The 15832-nt window shown below is 33.3% G+C and overlaps 2 long non-coding RNA genes across 6 annotated transcripts; one reads left to right on the top strand and one right to left on the bottom strand.

Moving 5' to 3' along the window:
- Positions 1 to 273: 273 nt before the first annotated feature.
- Positions 274 to 2401, bottom strand: LOC135149227 (uncharacterized). The gene is made up of 3 exons (XR_010287505.1): positions 2021 to 2401; positions 984 to 1137; positions 274 to 522 (listed from the first exon to the last, which is right to left on the bottom strand). It is a non-coding gene; the product is annotated as an uncharacterized LOC135149227 (long non-coding RNA).
- A 10966-nt stretch (positions 2402 to 13367) lies between these two features.
- Positions 13368 to 15511, top strand: LOC108200720 (uncharacterized). Of its 5 annotated transcripts, none has more exons than XR_010287315.1 (7): positions 13368 to 13599; positions 13711 to 13875; positions 14336 to 14410; positions 14612 to 14732; positions 14805 to 14907; positions 14999 to 15133; positions 15228 to 15511. It is a non-coding gene; the product is annotated as an uncharacterized LOC108200720 (long non-coding RNA). The 5 variants fall into 5 exon arrangements; XR_010287314.1 differs by having other exon boundaries at positions 14795 to 14907; XR_010287317.1 differs by having other exon boundaries at positions 14612 to 14907; positions 15251 to 15511.
- Positions 15512 to 15832: the final 321 nt, after the last annotated feature.

Here is a 15832-nt window from a genome sequence, read left to right as displayed (position 1 = left end):
AAAATTGTGTTGTTTGTAGGGCCTGAGACAATACTTTTTATCACAGTAACCATTGTATAATGTTGTTTATAACAATTGTCATTTACATGTCTCATTAGTTAAAAATATCATAGACAATGGTTTTACCACAGTGACCATTGTATTATGTAACTTGTAACAATGGCCATTTCATTGTCCCATTAGCTAAAAGTAAAACCATGAATCAAATAAACTAGACTAGACAATATAATTAACAATGCCAAAAATTGGTAAACAAAAGTTTTCATTACCATCATAACAACCAACCAAGTACAAACAAAATATCAATTACCAATATCCACCAACTAAATATCCACCAACTAATTATATTTACCAACTAATATTCACCTTTCAACCAACAATTCCATCCAACAAACATACGGATTTATACCCTGCTTCTAACTCATCTTTATACATTGATCGTGCCTTTTCCCATGGTCGTTCATTGATTGACTCTTCCCATATTACACGATCTCCCTTGCACTGTTCGCAAGTATTCATTCCCTGTAATTGATAAACACTTACAATTAAAGCTCTTAATAAGATACATAACGGAAAATAGATAGCTTTCTATATATTTATATCGACAATCAATATGGACTATGAACTTTATACCTAACAGAAATACAGAACTTGTAACACGGATTCTCCAACAGAAATAGGCTAAAGGCATTTATGTAGCATTAGGTCACTAAAAAATATTTGAAGTACTATAATATCTTTGCATTTTATATTTTGCACTATTTATATGCAGAAAAACAATACTGTCTATAGTCAAGACCGTGTATTCCATTTTCATATCAAATAAGATACATAAATAAGAACAGGGCAAAATTACATGTAGAAATAGAAGCTAGAAAATAAAATTGAAGAATGCACATATCTCTTGGTCTCTCTACCAAGTTTAGTACTGGTCAACATGTATATTAAAGCAATTCATAACTAGTAAACGATTCAATATTTACCTTGCCATCACACTGGGCACAATCTTTTTTAGATCTTTCTATTCCGCATTCTGTACATAAGAGTGTAACCTGTTCCCCTGCAACTTGGGCAAGGCAGTTCCCTTATATACAAAACCACGACCTTGGCTTTATAGTGACAGAATCTGAAGTTTCCCTGAGATTGAAACATGTGACAAAAGAATGTCAAATCACAGGTAGCATAATATTTTAGATTAATACAATCATACCCGACACAAAATCACGACCCCTGTAAGTAGAATGTCAATATTGGGATGCATAGCCAAGCAATAAACTCCACTTAGGTGATCATGGTAAGACCTGATAACCTTTAGAAGGTGGAGAAATATCAATAATTAAGTTTATTAGAAACACTAGCATAGCCATAGTCCATAAAAAAGGTTTTTATAAAACCTTATTTTATTCAAGATCCCAGCATTTAACTTATTTGTCATCACCCGCAAAGAACATATAGGTACGTCTCTTACTAACAACAAGGCCTACAAGAAAGAGACATTAAAACTTTAACAACAGGTTAATAGTATAAGTGTGGAAGGAGTGAACTGGCAGGAACTAAACTCAGCCAAATTCTGCTTCAACTCAGCCTTTCAAAACCACAGTAAACATAAACCCAAATGAGCAAACACTTCAAATACCACATTTTATTGGTCAAACTATAACACACTTCTCAACTTTGATTCCAGACGTAAAATTGTCAAGGTTATAAATTGCCAAAGAGAAGAAGACTTAACAAGTCATAGTTATTTCGACAAAAAAAAATTAGCAGAAAACCATATCCCCAAACATTACTAATTCATCTTTTACCATTTCAGACTTGTCCTGCATCCTGCACATATAAAAAAACTAAAACATGGCATGGGTTCAAATTACACATTACACACAAAAATAGAGTATTGCATTTTCACATAGAAATAAAAAAACAAACCAAAGCAAATCAAACCACATAAACATAAAAACAAATAATACATAATACAAATGTAATAAACCCAAAAACACAGAAATCCTAAATTCATAAATACCTTAAAACAAGTCTCGAAGTGCTAACCTAGATGAAGAACACCTGAAATCAAAGAGAGATAGGGAGGTTAGATGAAGTTTAAGGGATTATATGTAAGTACTTGAACTTTAATTGAAGTTTAATGAAGAATCAAAGCATGATTGAAGCAGCCACGCCCTAATTGAAGAATCGAAGCCTCGACCCTCAGTTCGATTGTCCCGAATTAGAAATATAAATCCATGGAAAGTGGTGGCGTAACTGAGAAAATAGTGGCCAGAGAGACATTAATGAGAGAGATTAGCCCTAGATTAGCGAGAGAGGGTATTTCGAGAGAGAGTGAGCGGGGGTATTGAGAGAGAGATTGAGGCTGTGAGTTTGAGTAAAAATTTCAAAGTTGTTTGAAAATTTGGGCGGCCTGTATGTCTGAAATTTACCCGCTTGAGTCCAATATTTGCCCATTTGATAGAGTCCAAATATTCTCATATATTTATATCTTAATGAATAAAATTTAAATATTTATTATATAAAAATTTAATTACTTATATGTATTTTATAATATTTATAAGTTCGTATATTGACATTTTTAAATTTTCTTTTTTTATTTTATTACCTATTATATATTGGTTTTTCATATCAAAACAAAGGGAAATAATATTTTTTTTGTTTTTCACTTAATAAAAAAATTGTTTTTATTTTAAAATTTTTATTACTCTAAAAATTCATATTTTACTTTTTATAAAATTTATTATGGACAAACTCTGTATATCATCATTATCTTATTTATTTCATTTGTATATCACTTTCAATTCTTGTAAAACTAATTTAAATTAATATTTTATTTAAAAAAAATTATATTAATATTTTAATATTCTAAGCTAACGCTTTTACAACTAGGTCATAAGTAGCATAACTAAGCTTCTGGGAAAAAAAGAAGTAGCATAACTAAACTAACTAAGTTAACATATTAGCTAACATTTATGGTGGGGAAGGGACCGTTGTATATTTATATTATGCATATATAATATATTTTTGTACTTTTTGTCTTAATAAATATATTTATATTATGCATATATGCAAATATGTATTGTTGATTTGTAATACCAAGACAATTTTGTAGTTCAGATATGAGTATTAGTATGTGTTTTATGTTTACAATTTAGAAAATACTAGATAGAATCATTGTTATGTATAAGATTAGCTCTATATATATTTATAAATATTTTTTTCGATCATCTAACCGTACGGATGTCGAGAACTAACAATATTAGTCATGTATAAAAAAATCAATTTTTTTAATGTTTATTTTGTATGTTTGTTTAACAATACTAGTTAAACGTAAATTTTGTCTTATTATATAAAGGTAAATTTTGTCCTTTAGTATCTATAGACAACGGTTTTCATACGCACTTATGTTGTATCATTGAAAATGACACAACCATTACGAAATGTATACCGTTGTAAGATAATCTATTGTCTAAATTAGGCTCAAACAACGCTTCAGGCAAAATCCGTTGTATAAAAGTAATGTAGACAACGGTTTATGAGAAGAAAACCGTTGTATAATAACTTTTCATTTTATGAATTAAAAATTCGCATTTCCTTGATCAATCCTTATTTTTGTACTATTTTTCTTAATAAATATATTTATATTATGCATATATGCAAATATGTATTGTTGATTTGTAATACCAAGACAATTTTGTAGTTCGGATGTGAGTATTAGTATGTGTTTTATGTCTACAATTTAGAAAGTACTGGATAGAATCTTCGTTATGTATAAGATTAGCTATATATTAATTTATAAATATTTTTTTCGATCATCTAACCGTACGGATGTCGAGAACTAACAATATTAGTCATGTATAAAAAAAATAAAATTTTTTATGTTTATTTTGTATGTTTTTTTAACAAGACTAGTTAAACGTAAATTTTGTCTTATTATATAAAGGTAAATTTTGTCTTGTAATGTCTAATAGACAACGGTTTTTATACGCACTTATGTTGTATCATTGAAAATGACACAACCGTTATGAAAGGTATACCGTTGTAAGATAATCCATTGCCTAAATTAGGCTCAAACAACGCTTCAGGGAAATTCCGTTGTATAAAAGTAATGTAGACAACGGTTTATGAGAAGAAAACCGTTGTATAATAACTTTTCATTTTTATGAGTTAAAAATTCGCATTTCCTTGATCAATTCTTGTTTCTATACTATTTTTCTTAAGAAATATATTTATATTATGCATATATAAAAAATATGTATTGTTGATTTGTAATACCAAGACAATCTTGTAGTTCGGATGTGAGTATTAGTATGTGTTTTATGTCTACAATTCAGAAAGTACTGGATGGAATCATTATTATGTATAAGATTAGCTCTATATTAATTTATAAATATTTTTTTTCCATCATCTAACCTTACCGATGTCGAGAACTAACAATAGTAGTCATGTATAAAAAAAAAATTAATTTTTTTTAATTTTATTTTGTATGTTTTTTTAACAATCCTGGTCAAATGTAAATTTTGTTTTATTATAAAAAGGTATTTTTTGTCCTATAGTGTCTAACAAACAATGGTTTTATTAGTTAGTAAAGGCTTGTCTATAAGGCCATCATACAATGCTAACAAAAACACTTGTATGTTAGCTTCCCAGTCACACAACACTATTTGAAACCTTTGTTTGAACTGCTCGTAAACAACACAACAAATAAAACACTTGTCTAATTACAACAACGGTTTCTTGAACTATTGTCTGAAGTTTCTTCACACATCGGCTCTCAAAACAGTTGTCTAACATGCATCATTACACAATACTACAGTTAAGAAACCGTTGTCTGATTGAATTTAAGAGACAACAGTTTTTTTAACCGTTGTAGGTCGTAGGTGTTAGACAATAGTTTTTCGAGGACGAAAAGAAAGTGTTGTGTCTTTTTTCCAAACAACGCTTTTTTCACCGTGCGTTGTCTGATCAGTGTTGTCTAATGGTGTTTTTGTTGTAGTGCTCGTGTTGATTATTCCAAAACAAAATTTCAAGAGTTGCAGACTCTTCGCAGGAAGAAGGTGGCAGAAATTGAGAAAGCTTTTGGAACTAGGGGTACTAATCTTGCTGTCGGTTTCATTGGAGACTATCTACTCTATGGTCCTTAATTTCATAAGTCTCATGGATTGGTGAATCCTTTTATTTTGTATTTGTTTTTAAAATATAAGAAAATATAGCTTCCTCTCAAATTCTAATCTTTACACTGACTAAAAGAAACACATGTCTAACTTGAATCTTTGACAATTAAACTCATTCTACCTAAGAAGCTTTTTTCACCTCCGATCATACAAAACTCCTTCAAAGCATGTCTCGACTCCGGCTCCAACCAAATGAGCCTAATGCGCTTTTCATATCCTCTAGATATATATATTATGGCACGAAAAGCAAAAGGTCTGTAAATAATAACAATTAATAAGCTGGGAAAATAAAGAGTTAATTAATTTAATCACAAGCAAAATCAATAAAACATAGAAGCACTAGAAAAATAGGAAAATTAGATGGAGAGCCTTGAGCTCTTCAACTTTGACAATTCCTTGACCTTTATCACAGAAGCTGATTCTGTATTCTGAAGCTCTTTATTCTCCTGAATAACACTCCGCAGTTCCTTTTCTTTGTCCGTTAAACTTTCCTGCAGTTTCATGCTTTCAGCTTTTGCTTCCCTAATAACTTCCTTTAAGTAGTGCATCTCAGATTCAGCTTCCTCTAGGGTATTCTTAAGCCGAGCTTCTTCTTCCTTAGTAGCAAATACTTCATCCTTGGCTTCTTTAAGTGCATTAATCCCTGCAAAATCCATTTTAACACAACACATACTATTGCAGCATAACAGATTTTGCATATAAGACCATGCCTGCCTTTGCGGACGACAACATCTTAAAATAGAGAATCATAACACATCAGATTGGTCTGCATATGGCACCAAAAACCACTGCAAAGCACTCTAATCCAACAATTGCATATGAAGCACTTTTGTTTGGAAAGATAACACATAAATGTGTAAATAGTTATCAAAGAAGTAGGTTCAAATGATTTTAAGAAAAATACTTAATGAATAATTTTTGCCTAATATTAGGAGACGAACCCCCTTTTCACATGAACCATGATTGATAGGTTAACAAAAAATAAATTTGTAAATTTCTAATTGGTTACAAATATAAATAAAGGAAATAAGTGTGGAAGAACAAACAATCTCACAAAGGTTCACTGCACTGTCTTCACTTTTGAATTCAAGGTCTGGACATTGAAGTCTGAGGTAAATCCAAATCATAATGTCCAACCTAGCTCAAACAGTATCTTCGACCATTGAATCCCTTTTCACCCTCACGGTCAGGTGGTTTCATAAACACTTTACCATCAGGGCATCTGTATGATGCAAAGTACTCGAACACCTGATGAAGACAAACACAAGAATAGTTTAGGAACATATGATGAGCCTATGATCATTGATCCATATCAATAATAACGAAGTAACTTGCTTTTTCAAGAGGACACTGCTTTCTAATGCGCTTTTCATACTCGAAATATATGTATGGCATCCTCCATATATATATATATATATATATATATATATATATATATATATATATATATATATATATATATATATATATATATATATATATATATATATATATATATAGGAAGTAATTTTAAAATATAATACATAAATAAGACCATTTTTTCATTTGAAGTTTTGCTGGAGAACCCAAACTAATACTAGAAATAAGGTAAAGGTTCTAAGGATTCTCTCCTAATGTTTCTCACTATAACATGACCATATATATATATATATATATATATATATATATATATATATATATATATATATAAGTTACATACCTCTTGCTTTCGAGGCCATAATATATACACACACACGTATATATATACACACACATACATACATACACATATATATAGGTGGCAAAATGTGTGATTGGTTTGGTTTTGGTTCTCATAAGCGGGATCCAATTTGGATAAATGATCCAAAATCATTTCCAAACCATATATTAATAAATGTGTTTATGGTTTTAGTTTGAATTATGGGTAAACTAGTTTAATAAGTAAAAACAAGTATTATATAATGAACAAAAATTAATACACTATAGTGACAATATAATAAATAGTAAATATAACAATAACATGTTTAGTGAAACTAAAATTTAAATAGAGAAAATCGTAATTTAAATTTGATAAAATAATAATTTCCGTATAATGATAAGCAAAAAGATGAAGGAAAAAAAACACAATAGTGTGTCATTAAGAATCTTAAAAGAGAGAGACAAATGTAGTGAGGTCTATATTTTGTGAGAAATGTGAGACTAGAAACCAATCCAAATCCATTTTCCTAAATGTAATTTCATATTGATCCAAATTCACATGGTTTGGTTTGGATTGGTTTAATGGTTTTACAACCATATTGCCTCTCTCACGCGCACACACGCACACGTTATTTTAGAGAGATTTGGAGATTTTTCATTTGGGAAAGTAGGTCCGGAACTTGGGAGGTTAAGTTTAAGTTTGTGATATAGTTTTTGTTTGAATTAGGTTTCTTAGGTTGGGTGCATATCTAAGTTGGGTTCTTCCACCGTCTTCGCCTGCTTCTTACCAAACAGCGGAAACTGATCTTGTGAAGCTATATGTCAAGTATGAGTCTTTCGACATTCTGAAGGGTGTGCCACCGGAGGAAAGGAAACTCTTGATTTGTTTAAAGCCATGATCAAGTACGGCTAGCTAGTGGTGGAACCAGGACTAAAATTTAGGGGGAGGGGGCATAGTGTTGTATGGTTCACGGGCGTTCGGGTACGAGGTATGTGATCGGGTACATAATAAGATAGTTCTCATGACTCGGGTATGATGACCCGCGAATTCGATTCGCGGTTCGATATCTTGATTCTTTTTAGTATTTTTTTTTTACAAAACAATATATAGTCTACTTATGATTTTCATGATTAAAATATTTATTTTACCCGAAAATAGAGAAGTGAGATAATCAGAAAATGAATTTTAAGGTTATTTAATAAATGGTAAGAACCTTCAATACGTATTTATAAGGGGATCTACATCTATTTTGTAAAAAGGCATGTCTCGTGTGTCTTTTCTTTCATCTTTATCATATTCCCAGCACCTTTCTTTTCTTATTTCTTTTACTATAGTACGTTTCTAAAACAATTTCAATCAAGATAGTGTCAAAGTTATCTTCTTTTATTATATCGCTTAAGCTAAAGCTTGTTCCGGAATCGGTGAACTCGAACGTGATACCTGGTGATCATCAAGGTCAAAGATGAATCTTGTTCCGGAACATTTCAGATTGATGCTTTTTATCTAGAGTGCAGGAGAATTTCTTAAGATTATACAAGCTGCTAGAAGAGGATACATGCACATTTTATATATTAGAAGTGACTATCACAATTCACAAAAACAAATGTAAAATTTTAAACAGCAATATATCATTCGTTTTCTTCCAGAATAATGAACCAATGTGCTCCGCTTAACCATCAAAAACCCTAACATCAAATTATGTTCATCAAATAGCGGTTCATCAAATTATGTACCACTCAATTGTTCAAAGTTTAAACTCTAGCTAATTCTTGAGAAATCCGGAAGCCCAATTAACAATCTCTTTATACAAAATCACAGCAGATTCAAAAAAAAATAAAGAATAACAATTTATCAAAGAATCAATTAAAATATCATACCTTGAAATTTTGAAAGTAAGTCCCTCTCTATGATAATTATAATTCAGCGGGGGCTAAAAAAAATTATATAGACATCAATAATTCAGCGGGGCTAAAAAATATATATACTGTTTTTTCGAGTTGAGGGGGCTCTAGCATCCCTAATTCCGCTGGTTCGGCCACTGCTGCTAGCATGCCAAGAAGCCCAAAGAAACTACTCAGAAGCAATATAGAAGGCTCTGGAAGTCCAATACTTGGACTAATATAAAATATTTGTTGATATTTATTTGTGTTTCTTCTGTATTGGTGGATAAGTTTTATCACAATTTCAACCTTTGTCCCACATCATTAAATCTTATTCACATTAATTTGCACAGTATATAAAGAACATTAAATTTTATGAAAAGCTATAATCTTATACCTAACAGGAGCACTCGTAATGGCCATATACGTTCTACCTCATAATTAGTTACTTGATAACGCCAGATCTTGTTCTGGTGCTTCCTCCGCCATGTACAGGTGTCTTGTGGTGCAGCTGCTGGAAGGGGAACTACAAAACAACGCCGGAGGGGGGTTTGAGCCCCGCGGCGCCTCCGGCGTGAGAATAAGTACAGGCTTTGGAATAGGGAGACGGAAAAAGAGTTATCTAACAATGTAGAGGGTGAGGGTATGGTTTTTTGTATGGTGGCTGGGTGGATTTGTGTTTATATTTTAGCTGAGTGCTCAGGTGTGTACAAAATGTGTTGAGTGTCAAGTGAATGTGACCCCTAAACCCTTCTTCCTTGGTCAATTTATAGGCCAAGGATTATGGTTTAAGGGGATGTACCTGGGATCCTGGTCATACACCTGTAGGGGATGGATTCCCTACACGTGTTCAGGTGTCAGCGGTAGAATAGTCTTTTGGAATGCTCCTTGGTTTGTCTCTATCTCCCAGTAGTTGACCGTTGCATGTGGTCCCTGTCATGTCAGTCTGTGACTTGTGCAGCAAGTGTCGGCTTGACTTCATATGGGACCCCGGATGGGTTGTGGACTGGCGATACCCGGGTCCGGGATCATACCCGGGTCATGTCCTCTGCTGTGGTTGATAGGTGTCCTTGCGAGGCCGGTGTCTGTCTCGGGTATAAAGCTCCTAGGGGTCCGGATCCGGTGAACCCGGATTACACCTTATCATTTGCCCCCTACTCCCTTATATATATTTTCTATGTGAGGGAGTAGAGTGTTCTCGACGATCCGGGTTGGCCCGGATAAGAGGTGGGGTTTTTCGCTTTTGTCCCCTACCCGGGTAGGTCCCGGTAAGGGGTGGAGTTTTTCCCTTATCCCCTACCCGGGTAGGTCTGGGTGAGGGATGAAGTTTTATGTTTTTCCCCCCTATCCGGGTAATCCTGGGTAAAGGCTGAGGATTTTGTTTTTGCTTCCCTAACCGGGTGTATCCGGGTAAGGGAAGGGGACTTTGTGTTTGCTTCCTACCCGAGTTGCCTTGGTCAGGATGTGAAGTCATGCCCAGGCTTCTCAGTCCGGGTTGGGGAAGCTGGATCCGCGTTAGATGGGATGCGAGGCGTTAGAGACACGCTAGAATTTGAAAGGGTTTTTGTAACGCCTTACTTTGAAATTCAAAATGGTGCGTCTTTTTAGGCAATGATGGCAGTTGTCTTTTGTATTTCCGAGGCAATCAGTTCGTGACACGTGGCAATGACGGTTTTCGCCTATAAATACATAGGTAGTCAGCCATTTCTTATTATATTTTTATTTTCATTCACACTCTTCATTTGCTCAAGTCTTCTTCCCCAGGAGAATTTTGCGAGAGCTGCTTTGCGGTGTTTTTGGATTTCGTTGGGGTTGTTTGCTACCGTTTACCTTCCCAACCTTAAAGGCAAATCAGAAGCTTCGTTTCATTTTCTTCTTATATCTTCAATTTTTTTGAGAATTTCACTTCTGATTCCTTGTGAGAATGATGTCTTGGTATCTAGCTTCACATACACAGACCTGAGGACATGATAGTCTTGATCTAGAATCCTTTTCAATGGCATGGAATCCTTGATCCAGAAGAGTAGTGAAATTCCAACCTTTTTGGAAATCTTTTGGTCCTTGTCAAGGCCTTTACAGATGTCAATTTCATCTAGGAACAGCTCAATTGGAGGCTGTTCACTAATATGAAATGCATATGCATAGGTAGATTTGAGGACCTTGACAATTCCTGGCACATGTGGAATTACCACTTCTTTTGTTGGAGATTTAACTTGAACAGGTCAAACTAGATTATATCCTTTTGGATTTCCACTTTTCTTCTTGATACTTCCAGGCATGTGCTTTGTCCTTTTTTCAGTTCTGCTTCTCTTTGGCCTCAAAGAATCTGCCAGCTCATCTTCTTTTGTCACAAAAATCTTTGGAAAGTTCATAGATGAGACGTTAAACTCTACTTGCTCTTCTTTGAGTTCTTATGGATTGAAGAGATTTTCAGGTTGAGCCGTTGAAGTAGGAGGTGGATCTTGTTTTGGAACATTAACTGCTTCATCTTGAGGTTCCACAGTTAAGTTTGAGTTTATGTTTTCCACACCAGCCCTAGCCTTCTTTGGCTTCTTCTTCTTTTTCTCCAGATTTTTCTTGGCCTCATCCATAATTTTTTGCTGAATAGCAATGTTAGATTCATCATCAGCCAGGTCAAAAAGCTCCTCATCAAGCTCTTATTGGAGCTGTGCAGCAAATCTCTCAATTTCTGCATCATCATTTGCAGAAGGCCCTTTGCTTCTTTCTTGTTCTTCTTTGGCCTTAGCATAGAAGGGGTGTCCAGGTGGCACACATATGATTTCATTGTTCCTTGTTATGTAGGCAAACTCAGATCTCCACAAAGAGTCTTGATCTAGTTTGCCGACAACTAGCTTTGTCTTGACAGGCTTCCCTTCTGCAATTTCTTTTGCTTCTTGCTCAGCCCTCTCCTTTTCAACTCTTTCCCTTTCTTTCTTCTCTTCTTCATTCTCATCCCACTTCTTGCCAAATTTTCCCATATGGATGGCAAGACCAAGCAGTTTTGATTTGTCAGATTTTGGCATTGGAAAATTTTCAACAAACTTGTTCTTGCCATGTGGCTTCTCTGGAGATGGGGGGTCAATTAAACAAGGCTTGAATTCAATATTTGAGGATGGTTCACCTTGACATTTGATGCTCTTGACTTTAACAATCTTTGTCTTCTTATTTGGTGGCTGGCTCTTCTTTGTAGCTGGAGGAGCTTTAGATTTTGGGACTAGAGCAAGTTGCTCCCCCTTAGTTGGTGGCTCCCCCTCAGTTGTAGGCACTTGTTCTGTAGAGACTGGAGGAAGAGTTGTAGAATCTGCAGGAATGGTTGAGGATGGGACTGTAGATGTGATAATGGCAAGACTTGTGTTTTTGGAGTTGGAGGTGTTGAAACTTGAGGATTAAGATTAGCAGTTGTGGTTGTGGATGTGGTAGCTAGAGCAGTTGAGCTTGTAGACTTCTCCCCCTTTTTGTGATCATCAAGCAGGGTTGGAATGGAAATGTTGTGAGATTGGAGGAGAGTGAGAAGTAACTTTTGTTGATTGGTTTGATTAATGAGAACTTGATTCAATTGGCATTCAACATCTGAAACTCTCTTGTGTAAAGCATTAATGGAGGCCGTGAAGGTGGATTCTTGATGAAGTTTGGATCTGATATTGGCCATGGTGTTATAAGAGACCCTTGCCTCCACATTTTTCTTTTTATCCTCCTTGACTGCAGAGACAGCATAATGAAGATCATGACTACACCATATTTGACCTGTTGCAACGGCATGTTGCAAAAAAAGTTGCTATAGGCCAAAAAATAGCTACTCTTTTGTAATAATTTTTGAAAATGTTACCTAAAACTGAAAAGTGTTGCATGCTTGGTAATTTTTAGTGAGAGTTAAAATAGTTGATGCCAATTGTAACACTTTTCTTAAACGTTACGGTTGTTTGCAACATTTTTGTCAAGTGGAATAAAAAATTAGGCGGGCTTCTTCTTTTTTTCAGTGGCGGTACCAAAACAGTTACCCAAAAACAAACACCCCAAAACAAACATTTGACTTTCAAAAAAAAATATCTCCTCTTCTCCTTTGTATATCCATTTTGTTATCATAGCCAAATCCATGTGCTGCAATAGAGTATTAATAAACAAAATTATACTATTTAATTATGAATTTCAAATTTACATATTTATTGACTTTGACACTAATCAATATTCAATTTAAAAATATATATAAGGTCGTCCAAGTAAATAAATATTTATATATTTTAAATATTGTAAGAATATTTAATTATTTTTAAATAAGTTTAAAATTCTTTAAAAAATAATTTTAAAATGATCTTATCATCTAACCTAATGTAATTAATATGGATAAAATTAATTGTAAAAACATTCTAATTAGCAATTAATTTATTAATTAATTTTTATAAATATTAAAATATTATATTTTATATTAATATTAATGGTTAACTTATTTTAAAAAATATTAAAAAATTTATAACAACATATACCATAAAATAGTAATTTTTTTATAAAAATAAATAAATTTTACGAGTTGCCCGCGTGCACACTTAATAAAAAATTAATTAAATTCCCCCCCCCCCCCCCAATCAATTTCACAACTCCCGCTTTGTTAAAATAAAACATTAAGTTTAACAGGTTTAAAACATAAGCATTAGACAAAAAACATTAAAACATATAAGCTGCGATCTTCTTTGAGAACCCTAGCCCCCTTCTTTCTCATTCTCCGATTTGTTCATACAAGCTCCGATGCTGGTTGAGTAAAAGCTCATACAAGCTCCTATGGTCAATTAGAAGGTCATACAAGCTCTGATTTGTTTCCTTTAGAGTTTCGATTGTTTGATTTGCTGGTACAAACTCATAAAACCTCCGGGTATGTCGTTGTCTGGGTCTTTCTTGCATAGATTTGTTTCTTTGTGTCAAGGATGTCTGGGTCTAAGAACTCAATATTTCAATTACCTTCTTTTTGTGTTATTTTGGTTAGTTTTCTTAGGTGGGTAAATTTTTTCGATGGGGTCATGTGGGTGTAAGAGGGTCAAGTGGGTTTCGACCGGACTTTAAAGCTTGAAGTTCAAGTGGGTTTCAATTGGAGTTTGCAGTTTTTGTTTGTGATTGGAGTTTGGATGTTTGGGTTTTGTTTAGTAGCGAGGTATTATTCTTTTCTGTTACTTCGTTGCTTAGTCATTCTTTTTTGGTAGTTGGTTGCTTAGTGTATTGCTTGCTTGGAACTTTGCTCGTTTTTGCTTTATTAGTGAGTATGTGTATGTGTTTGTCTCTTTTAATGTATAAAGATGTCATGCCTGTTTGTTATTCTGTTTGTATTTTCTTTTGACTTTTGGAAATAGTTAGATACTAAAATGGTTAATTGGTTGTGAAAGAGCATATGTCAAGCTGTGTGTTGGTATTTTCACTTTGACAGAATTTTAAACACTATGCTGCAGGACAAGATTAAACGAAAAGGAAAACAATAATGAGAAATAGAGAACTAACTGAAACAAGGATGATTTAAGTTGATTCTCTCATCCATCACACATTGTGTTAATATTAACAAACCATTTACATATGTTAGCTTATAATAAATCTGAGATGAATGACATAAATTGTATCAGGCTATAAAGGAGGAGCTGTCTTCTTTAGAATTGCGGCGAGAAGAAGAGCTTGATGCACACAATGCTGCCAAGATGGTGTTTTATTTATACATATCTTTTTATATTTAATTTTCTAATCTTGTTTATATATGTTCATTATTGATTGTTTAATCACTTTTACTCTCTGTTTACTTAGCCTATGTGTGATAAAAGCTAACCATTACGTACAAACAACTTTGAAACTTACTTTAATACTACCAGTAGAACTTAAAGTAGTTACTTTTAAATATAATGCAGGTTACTAGACTTGTAAAAGAAGATCACCGGTGATTGCACTGAATGTGGCATTCTCACTGCTTCATATGGGTACATACGGGGGCATGAAGGGAAAAGTATATGTAGCTCGTACATTCATGAGGTATAAAAACTAATTTATTATTTCTTTTTATCATATATATTTGCTTATGCTTCTCCCATCAGCTTTGATTAGATACAGAACCTAACTAGATGGGGAGGTGCACTACAATTATGTTTTGATTCTCTATATTTGCTACCCACCCATAGTAGAATAAGTGTTGCGTCTACGGAAAATGGTACACAAATCAATCTACCTCATTTTTTTAATTATTTACCTTTGATTATATTGCACAATAGTACTTATGTAAGACTATCTCATTATTGCAGGCTACTAAAATTAGTGTAGGAGTTGATGTTTGCATGGTTAATGAAAGAGGCTTCTATTTCAACCTTGCAGAAGTTCAGAAACCTCTTTATGCTAATAGGACTAATTTAAAAGTATGAATGGGTCATGTGCACAAGGTACATGTAACATATATAACTAAATTGTCGACAAACATATATGTAGTATTTGTACTTATAGAATTTAAATTTGGTTCCTGTTATTGCCTTGCAGTCTATTAAACTACACTTATGCAGATGAAAATATAGAATGCGGCTTTTAGTCACTTTAGAACGAGGAGGATGGGAATGCAGCTGCTCAACATAGTGATGAATGAAGATTTTTAGTCATTTTTTATTTTTACTTCTTCATATATTCTTGCTTTTAGATTGACTTTTGTAAGGATGGTTTATAAATTGGTACATTAGTCCGGTTTCTATGTATCTTTCAACTTGATGACTCGATTTGTACTTTGTATTTTCTTTTGGTTAATTTCAAGTCAAGAAAATTTCAGAGTACTATTGCATTTATATAGTATCATTGTAAATCACGCCTCAAAAGTATTGTAACAGAATACATAATGTTGTCAAAAAATTTAAAAGCATTACAATACACATAAAACTGTTGCACAAATGTGTTACCAAAAAACTAAAAAGTATTGCAATTGTTTTAATATTGTTGCACAAAACTGTTACAACAAAATTTCAAATTATTGGTATGCAACAGTTTTTAAGTATATAGTGTTACAAAGAAATGTTACAGTAAATTTATTGTAACACTATAAAATTGTTACCAAAGGCCTCGAAAATGTTGCAATAGATTAAAATTGAAAGTCTATT

The sequence above is a fragment of the Daucus carota genome, chromosome 9, assembly GCF_001625215.2.
Source record: "Daucus carota subsp. sativus chromosome 9, DH1 v3.0, whole genome shotgun sequence".
Taxonomy (NCBI): domain Eukaryota; kingdom Viridiplantae; phylum Streptophyta; class Magnoliopsida; order Apiales; family Apiaceae; genus Daucus; species Daucus carota.
Note: the sequence above shows the minus strand (reverse complement) of the source record. Positions and strands in the feature narration are given on the sequence as shown.